Source organism: Myotis brandtii, unplaced genomic scaffold (genome assembly GCF_000412655.1).
Source record: "Myotis brandtii unplaced genomic scaffold, ASM41265v1 scaffold521, whole genome shotgun sequence".
Classification (NCBI taxonomy): Eukaryota; Metazoa; Chordata; class Mammalia; order Chiroptera; family Vespertilionidae; genus Myotis; species Myotis brandtii.
The window spans coordinates 3,245,620-3,256,314 of NW_005369870.1; the positions used below are offsets into that span (position 1 = coordinate 3,245,620).

General features: G+C 38.2%; 1 protein-coding gene across 4 annotated transcripts in view; it reads right to left on the bottom strand.

Annotated features, from left to right (window-relative positions):
* Positions 1–10,695, bottom strand: part of CTDSPL2 (CTD (carboxy-terminal domain, RNA polymerase II, polypeptide A) small phosphatase like 2) — a 92,575-nt gene that overhangs the window by 71,156 nt on the left and 10,724 nt on the right. The window lies entirely within an intron of this gene.

A 10,695-nucleotide genomic window follows, 5' to 3' on the forward strand; every position in this document is an offset into this window, starting at 1 on the left:
AAACAAACTATTATCAGTATGCAAGAATTCTGAGAATATTGTGCCAAAGGAGGCCTTCCTGAAAAACCTAATAGAGCACTTCAGAAAATCAAATTTACTACAAATACTGCATAAAAACTGATGATGAGCATCAAGCACAAAAAAATGTAGTTACCAATACAACTAAAATAAAATGAAGGTTGAAAGGAAGAGAATATAATATGTAATGGCTATTTCTTTGACAATGTAAATATAGACCCAACTATTTTAAAGTGAGGGAAGAATGAGAACAGCACAGCAAAAAAAAAAAAAAAAAAAAAAAAAAAAGAGTATATAAGGCGTTAGTAATCAAATGTATGGTGAAAGTGCTGGCATTGTTATTTTGAGACTGTTGTGAGATAAATCTAATTAGCCTTTAGATTTCTAATCCAAGTCTGTCATCCACTGAGTCCTTGAGAAACAAGACATAGTTTGGAAAAAGACAGAGATGTAAGAAAGAGAAGTTAAAATCTCTGGAATTCTGACTCTGGCCAAGTTCAAAGGGCAAAAAACCCTCTCCCAAAAAGCAACCACACGGGTGGACAAAATGACAAAAACTATTTCAGTAATGTGGAAATCAACCAGAGGCATACAACAATTTGAGAATGCTTATAAAACTGCACAACGTGGGGTAAGAACATTGAGAAGTTTGTGCCACTCTTGTCTGGGGCTGCTCGTCTCTTATGCTCCCACCTGCATCAAGCAGATGATTTTAGCAAGCTGAGAGGACTGGCAGCATTGAAGTCACCATAAAGAGAGACTCACATGATTTAGAGAGTTTGACAATGACCACACTCAGTGGTATCATCAATATAAGCTATAATTTTGGGATAAGAGATCATTTCTGTGGCAGGCAAACTGAGTGCCAACAGCTCTACTAGCCTGAAGTTGCAGGGGTTGTTGGGACAACCATATTGCTGGCTGAGGCAGCTCACATGCACAGCAGAGACCAAGAAGGCCCAAATTATCTACAACCTCTTGGCCAACCTGTGGCTGCACATATGAATGCAGTAGATATGAAATGGATCAATGAAAAATAAAAGCTGGGATAGACTTGGAAAAGGCCTGAACTTTGAATGTGCATCTCACAAAAATCCATAGGCAGAGGAAGAAGCCTTACTGTGCAAGATGTTTGAGCACAATATGTGTCGGATCACTAGCTGAACCACAAAACTATGCAGACACAGGGGGCTGCCCTAGTATGCCAAGCATAAAACAAGAATTTTTTATTAAGTGGGTACAGACTTGCAGGAAGATAGATTTCATAGATTTTGCCTGTGGAAGTTACTAAACAAATAACCTTCAAGATTCTGAATCCAGAGTGGCTACAATATATTATCTAAAATGAACAGTTTTCAACAACAAATTATGACATGCAAAGAAACAGGAAAATATGACTCAAGCTCAGGAGGGGAAAATGCAGTGAATATGTATTATATACCAGGCTTACAACAACTCAAGGAGAAGTACAGGTAAGCAATCTACATAAGACAAAATTCACTCTTGATCCCTTATAAGTTTGAGAAATTTCTATTTCTGGTGGCAATATTTAGCATTTTCTGATTATAAAATATATATCGTTAGCAAATTTTAAAAGCACAGAAATATAGGGGGAAAGCTCACATAATTCCTTAATCTAGAAATAACTGAAATGAGAGTATATACTAATATTACTCTGCTTGTTTAAATATTTTTAATCAATAGGATTACACTACAGGGAGAATGATAGACCTGTTTGCCCCCTTTTATACTATGAACTCCTTGCCAATGTTCTTTTAAAAATCTGAAAACATCATTTTTAGTGGCCACATACTATTCCAATACACAGATAAATGTTCTGTAATTTACACAATTACTGACTGACCTATTGAAAATTAAGTTGTTCATAATTAATAATAACACCTCAAATGTAATAATTTTGTACATAAATTTCAGTCCATATTTTTGATTCTTTCCTTAAGATAGTTTTTTAGAAGTGATTTATTAGGTCAAAGATTATTAACATTTGGTAGTACCTCTTAGAAATACTAAAAAACTGCTATTTAGAAAGATGGTTTCACCAGCAGAATATAGAAAGTGCCTATATAGCTGAGTCATGCACAACAGAATTTATTTTTACTCTTTAAATTGTTTGGTAATTGAAACTAAAAATTACTTTAAATTATAGTCATAAATAGTAAAACTAAAGGCTTTAATTATATTTAATGGCTACAATCTATTTCCCATTTTGTTATGTGCCTGGGAATGCCCTTTTCTCATTTTTTTCTAAGAATTAACCTTCCCAACCAAAGCAGAAATCTCTCAGGTAGCACTCCTTTCTAACGGTAGCCTAGAATCTGCTTGAATGATTAAGGAAACTTGGAAACTCACCACTACATAATGCAAATATTTTAAAATGTTAAATGAGTTCTAAAATAAAAATATTTTAAACTGAACTGAATAAAACCTGCAAATATGTACTGCCAATTCCCGTACTTAATAAAAAAAAAATCTCTAAGAATTTAACTCTAGCAACTTGGTTAAAGCATAATTCTACTTGTCTTAACCCCAAAGTTTAAATTGTTTTTCATTTTAACACAAGAATAGATATATAACTTTTTAAAGTTTGCCACTTTGACTTAATTTACAGGTTTTTTGTTTGTTTTTATAATTTTTTTATTGATTTCAGAGAGGAAGGGAAAGGGAGAGATAGAAACATCTATGAGAGAGAATCACCAATTGGCTGCCTCTTGCATGCCCCCTACCGGGGATCGAGTCCGGGTATGTGCCCTTGACCAGAATGGAACCTAGGAACCTTCAGTCCGCAGGCCGATGCTCTATCTACTGAGCCAAACCAGGTAGGGCCCAATTTACAGTTTACATCAGCGGTTCTCAACCTGTGGGTCGCGACCCCTTTGGGGGTCTAACGACCCTTTCACAAGGGTCGCCTAAGACCATCGGAAAACACATGTATAATTACATATTGTTTTTGTGATTAATCACTATGCTTTAATTATGTTCAATTTGTAACAATGAAATTGGGGGTCACCACAAAATGAGGGATTGTATTAAAGGGTCGCAGCATTAGGAAGGTTGAGAACCACTGGTTTAGATATTTGCATTATTCCTGCCTCAATGCCCCAAAACAAGGGACTATATTTAAAACTTTAAAAAATAATCTATATTTCCAAAAATCTCAACAAATATTTGCTACATTTAATCTCTTGCATTTCCTGCAAATTATTAAAATCCTAAAGTAAAGGCTTAAATGCCTGTTTACCTGCATACTGAAACAGAATCCAAGCAAGTATACTACCAAAGCACTGAGAAGTATTGTCAACTTCAGAAAACCAACCGTCAACCTATTCTTTTAAAACATAAAGTACCCATTTTAACTACATTTGCCTGAACACAGAAAAGGTTAAATGATATAAAACCAACAGCTATTCTTTGTTAACAGCTATGTGCAAGGCACTGTCCTAAGTGCTTTCACAGATTGTATCTGGCTTACAATGGTTCAACTTAAAATTTTTTTGACTTTACCATAGTGTGAAAGTGACATGCATTCAGTAGAAAATGTACTGCAAATTTTGAGTTTTCATTGTTTCCCAGACTAGTAACATTTAGCAGCAGCCAGTCACAGCTCCTAGTCAACCATGCAATAATGAGGGTAAACAACTGCTACATGTACTAATACAATCATTCTATACCCATACAACCATTGTTTTTCACTTTCAAATACAGTATTCAATAAATTACAAGATATTCAACACTTTATTATTATTATAGGCTTTGTTCTGAGCATAATTAAGGTAGGTTAGGCTACGTTATGATATATGGCAGGTTAGTTTATTATAAATGCATTTTCGACTTAATGATATTTTCAACTATGATAGGTTTGCTGGGACTGTACATCAAAAAAGATCTGCAACAAATTATTTCACTTAATTTTTTCAACAATATAAAGTAGTGTCCATTATTTCCATTTTATGATTGAGAAAAATGAGGTAGAGATGGCAGAAGTGTTTTAAGTAATAATTTCTGGATATTATCATTAAATTTAACCAGCAATGTAAAAACTATATTTATCACCAACAAAAATATCTAATTAAAAAGTCACCAAAAATTCTAATCTCCCATTTCCCTCTAAAGTGTTGTTATTGTTGTTGTTTTAAAATATATTTTAATTGATTTCAGAGAGAAAGAGAGAGGGAGAGATAGAAACATCAACGATAAGAGAGAATCATTGATTGGCTGCCTCCTGGGGATTGAGCCAGCAACCCGGCATGTGCCCTTGACTGGAATCAAACAGGGAATCTTCAGTCTGCAGGCCCACGCTTTATCCACTGAACCAAACTGGACAGGGGTGGTGTTGTTTTTAACTTCTACTCTTTTTCTAAATAGTCATTCACAATGGGTGATTTTCGTGAGGAAACAGGGTCAAACAGCAAACATCTGCATTTACAAACTGGCACTTGGAAGCTCAAAATCAAACTTCTCATAAACAGAATATTACAAATGGGGTTTAGAGTTCCAGGGCAACTCCTATGACATATTTTTACCCATAATATAACTAAAAAGAGAAATCTAGAACCTAAACACTTATATAAACAATGCAAACACTATATTCTATATCTCAACACAAGGCCTAACAGTACCCATATTTATCACTATAGAACCCTAGCACTGGGGAAAACTGGATATCCAATGCAAAACAAATAAACAAAAAAGAAGTTGGATACTTATCTTTCACCATATACAAAAATTAACAAAAAATGGACCAAAGACCTTAAGAGCTAAAACAATAAAATTTTTAGAACACAGCTTTGGATTGACAGTGATTTCTTGGATATAACAACAAAAGCACAGACAAAAAAAAAAAGGGGGGGGGGAGATAAATTGGACGGCACCAAAATCAAAACTTTTGCCCTCGCCAGGTGGCTCGGGTGGTTGGAAAGTTGTCCAGTAGACCAAAAAGGTTGGGGGTTCAAACCCCAGTCAGGACTCGTATGGAAGGCAACCAATCGATGTTTTTCTCTCACATCAATGTCTCTCTCCTTCTCCCTTCTTCTCTCTCTAAATTCAATAAACATGTCCTTGGGTAAGGATTATAAAAAGAAATTAAAAGTTTTGCACATCAAAGGATACTATCAACAGAGTGAAAAGGCAACCTATGAAATGGGAAAAAATGTGCAAATCATATCTCATAAGGGGTTAATATCCTAAATATATATATATTTTAAAGCTTCTATAACTCAAAAACAAAAAACTCAAATCAAATATGGGCAAAAAACATTTCTCCAAAGAAGACATATAAATGGTCAATAAGCAATGAAGAAATGCTCAACATCACTTAACCATTAAGGAAAATGCAAATCAAAACCACAATAAGATTCCTCTTTTCACCCACCAAAATGGCTATTATCAAAAAACAGAAAAAGAAACAAAAAATTTTTTTAAAAATGAAACAAACAAAAACAGAAAATAAGTGTTGGTGAGGATGTGCAGAAATTGGAATCCTTGTGCATTGCTGATGGAAATGAAATGGTGCAGCCATTGTGAAAAATACCATGGCAGGAGTATTTGAGATCTTGCTCTCTGACATATTTTGTCAGTTTGGCTTAAATAAACTCTTATAAAAATTCTCTTAAAAAAATACTATGGCAGTTCCTCAAAAAAAATTAAACATAGAATTACCATATGATCTAGTAATTCTACTATGTATATACTCCAAAGAACTGAAAGCAGGGACTTGAACAGATATTTGTATAACTATATCCATAACAGCATTACTCACAGAAGTAAAAGTGTCTATCAACAAATAAATGGGACAGCCCAGCTGGTGTGGCTTAGTGGTTGAGCGTCAACACCCATACACCAAGAGGTCGCTAGTTTGATTCCCAGTCAGGGCAAATGCCAAGATTGTGGGCTCAATCCCCAATAGGGGGCATGCAGGAGGCGCCAATCGATGTTTCTCTCCATCCCTCTCCCTTCCTCTCTCTAAAATCAATAAAGATTTTTTTTAAAAGTTCATTAAAAAAAAAACCCCACACATACAAATAAGTGGATAAACAAAATATAGTATATATACAAGGTGAAATATTACTCAGCCTTAAAAAGAAAATTCTGGGCCCTTGCCAGGTAGCTCAGACTGTGAGTGTCATCAGATGCACCAAGGTTGCGAGTTCCATCCCTAGTCAGGGCACATACAAAAAGCAACGGATGAATGCATAGAGCAACAAAACAAACTGATGTTTCTCTCTCTCCCCCATGCCCTTCATCTCTCTAAAATAAAAAAATAAAAATAAAGGAAATTCTGGAAAATACTACAACATGAATGAATCTTGAGGACACTATGCTAGCCAAGTAAAATAAGTGTCACAAAAGAACAAATATTGTACTTCATTTATATGAGATACCTAAAATAGTCAAATTCATAGAGACAAAACAAAGCAAAATGGTGGTTTCCAGGGAATAGGGAAAAAGGGGAAAGAGGGTTACTGTTTAATAGATATGGAGTTTCAGTTTGGGAAGATGAAAAGTTCTGGCAGTGGATAGTGGTAATGGTTGCACAAGATGAATATACTTAACTAGAGGCCCGGTGCATGAAATTCATGCACTGGGGGGGGGGTATCCCTCAGCCTGACCTGCACCCTCTGCATCAGGGGATGCCCGACTGCTGGCTTAGGCCCGCTCCCCATGAGCCAACAGTCAGACACCCCACTTGCAGTCCGGGACCCCCTCATTCCTTACCGCCTGCCTGCTCGCTGCTCCTTACCGCTCAGCTCACTGCTCCTTAGCACTGCTGTGGAGGCAGGAGAGGCTCCCACCAATAACGCTGCACACACTAGCCGTGAGTCCGGCTTCTGGCTGAGTGGCGCTCCCCCTGTGGGAGCACATTGACCACCAGGAGGCAGCTCCTGCATTGAGCGTCTGCCCCCTTGTGGTCAATGAGTGTCATAGCGACCGGTCGTTCTGGTTGTTCCACTGTAACGGTCGCTTAGGCTTTTATTCTAGACTAGAGGCCCGGTGCACAAAATCTGTGCACACGTAGGGTCCCCAGGCCTAGCCGGTGATCAGAGCTGATCTGTGGTGCAATCAGCAGGGCAATAGGGATCCCGACTCTCACTCACCTTGGCCTGGAGCTGTCCACTCACCGGCCCTGCCCCCCCGGTGCTGATCACCGTCTGTGGGGAAACGGGTAGGGCGATAGGGGCCCCCACTTGCACCCGCCTTGGCCTGGCACCACCCACTTGCCAGCCATACCCCCCTGCCGCCGCCACCAGTCGCCATCTTTGGGGTGGCCAGCAGGGCGATCAGGTACCCTGTTCTACCTGCCTTGGCCTGGCACCGCCTGCTCACCTGCTCCATCATCCCACCACAGTCCCGCTCTCATCGGGGCTGGCAGTGAGTCCATTGCCGCCTGCCATGGTCCACGCTGCCCCCTGGTGGTCAGCGCATGTCTAACTCCCAGTCGGTCGAACTCCCTCCGGTGGGGACAATTTGCATATTAGCCTTTTATTATATGGACTAGAGGCCCGCTGCACGAAGAGATTCGTGCAATAAGCCTTCCTTCCCCTGGCTGCCGGCACTGGTTTTCCTCCGGCACCCGGGACCCAGGCCTTTGGTCCGGCCGCAGCGAGGCTTGACTTCAGTCTTCACCCCAGCCAGAGCCTTCAGTCTTCGCTCCACACCTGCGTATGCAAATTAACCACCATCTTTGTTGGGTTAATTTGCATAGTCGCTCTGATTGGCTGGTGGGCGTACTGGAGTGGCACCAATTTGCATGTTTCTCTTTTATTAGTGTAGATACCACTGAAATGTACGTTTTATTTATTTATTTATTTTTTAAACCTCACCACCAATTTGGTTTCTCTTTTATTAGTGTAGATACCACTGAAATGTACGTTTTATTTATTTATTTATTTTTTAAACCTCACCTGAGGATAATATTCCATTGATTTCTAGAGAGAGTAGGAGAGAGAAGGAAAGAGAGTGAGAAATACTGATGTGAGAGAAACACATCGATTGGTTGCCTCCTGCATATGCCCTGACCAGGGAGGAGCCTGCAACCGAGATACATGCCCTTGACCAGAATCGAACCCAGGACCCTTTGGTCCACAGGCCGACCCACTATCCACTGAGTTTCACACTGTAGGACTGTACATTTTTAAATGGTTAAAATGGTTCATTTTATGCTATGTATATTTTACCACAACTTAGAAAAACTAACTAGAGATCTCCATCCCTTTTTCTAAGCCATTAATGATAGTATAAGGTAAAGGTTTCCATTAGGGTGACAGACAAGGGACACTGGAATGGGAAAACAATTTTTTTCCCCTTTTAAAATAAAATACAGTGAAAAGTGGAAGGATAGGTAGAATGGGAACCGAAGTAAGATATACCAAAAGGTACCAAGTAAAATTTGCCTTCCTATTCTGCCTTTTAAATATTTACTTCTTGCAAAACATGACAAAATAACCTAAAGACAAAAAAAATAAAAATAAAAATGGATCAGGTATATAAAGTATAGAAATATTTAATCTAAATTTAGGATTAAAAATCCAGTATATACTTGGTTTTTCTGGGCATTTCATAACAGGAAATGAAACGGAAGGATAAGCAGGGTTGGGAAGAAGAGGGGTTCAGGGGAAAAACAACAAAAACTGTAGGAGGCACTGATCACAAGATAGTCTGGAGGGAACCGCAGTGTTTAGGGAAGAGGAAAATGAAATCTATGGCCAGTTGGGGGATTATTCTCTTTTTTTTTACAATAAATCTAGCCAATTTGAATGCTTTCCTTTGGTCTAAACCAGCGATTTTCAACCTTTTTCATTGCATGGCACACAAAAACTAATTACTAAAACTGCAGTACACCAAAAATATATTTTTTGCTGATCTGACAAAAGAAATAGGTATAATTTTGATTCATTCACACTGGATGGCTATTGTTGTGCTGGATGTTGTCATTTTTTAATCTGACAATCTAAGGGAAAGGAAGTCAGTGCCACTGACTAAACCAGCGGTTCTCAACCTGTGGGTTGCGACCCTTTGGGGGTCGAACAACCCTTTCACAGGGGTTGCTTAAGACCATCGGAAAACACATATATAATTACATATTGTTTTTGTGATTAATCACTATGCTTTAATTATGTTCAATTTGTAACAGTGAAATAGGGGATCATCACAACATGAGGAACTGTATTAAAGGGTCACGGCATTAGGAAGGTTGAGAACCACTGGACTAAACAGTCAGGTATTGCATGTTTTATAAATTCTTGCAGAACACCAGTTGAAAATCGCTGGTCTAAACCAAGGAGAAGAAAAGAGAGTTTTTCCCAATGTACCTGAGGCCAAAGAAGTCACAGAATCATAAATTACAGATCCAGAAAATAGAGGAGAGCACTTCTGACTAATTGGAGTTTTGTCTAAAGATCCATTTATATGCATTAACTGGGCTCTGCCTATGCAATAGAAAGCTAGAAAAAAAATGCCTAACAACAAAACTGAATAACAAAACTAAACTTCTTGAATCCATCAGGAGCTAAGGACTTAAAGGCAACCAAATACAGAGCCAACAAAAGACAAGCCCTTCCTGGGGAGAAAGGATGTAAACACTGGCTCACAGGTAGCAGAACAAGTGAAGAGATGGTGGTACCATAAAGTATGTAAAAAATTTTAATCTAAAATTGTTAATAAACTTGTGGGGGCTAGCATAGCATGTAGTTCCTGAGTTATAGACACAACAGGAATTCAAATCTATCTGTAGCATCTTCACCAGACTTCCACCAGGTGCTCACAATATGGGAACATGAGACTGGACAGTCTTCCTCTGTGGTGGAAACACTTACCAATTCGTTTTTATGAAATCAGTATTACTACGATACCAAAACTAAAAACAACACATATTAACTGGGCCAAGTACAGGTCAGTAATTGCCTATATAACAACATATGCAATAACCTAATTTTCTTACCCAAACTTAAAATATAAAGGGAAGAATTTTAAACATACATATATGGCCTCATCTTGATAATCCTATTCATGTTAAAACTTAATACATCTTCTAGGTCAGGGGTGGGCAACCCCTGGCACGCGTGCCAAACATGGCACGCCAGTAACTTTTGCTGGCACATGAAACCCTCTCTTATAATCTTCCATTTACAATTTTTGTGAATATTTGAATGACTTAAATGTTAAATTACAAGGAACTGGCAAGACACTTGATGTTATGTTTGGTTACATAAAGGCTTTTGAAAAGAAATTGGAAGTCTTTAAGAGGGATGTGGATGGTGAGAGATTTAGATATTTCCCAAACCTCAAGAGGCACATCAAAGACCTCCCAAAAGATGACAGAACAGACTGTCAAAGCCTTCAAAAGCTGTTTTTAAACATCATCGAGTCAACTATTGAGCAGTTCTTCTCAAGATTTGCGAAATTCAGAGAACTGGAAGAGACAGCAAAATTCATGAGGTTTCCAGACAGCATGAAACTGGAGGAACTAAACTTACAAATGTTTTCATGGATAGACATGGCTGACTTTGAAATGCAGTTGATTGAATTTCAGAGTAGCTCAATTTGGAAGCAGAAATTTATTGACCTTAGAGTTGACTTGGAAAACATTGAAAAAAAGCGATTAGAGACAGGAGTACCAGAGAGAAGTGTCGAAAACGAACTATTGAGGACTTGGAATGCCAT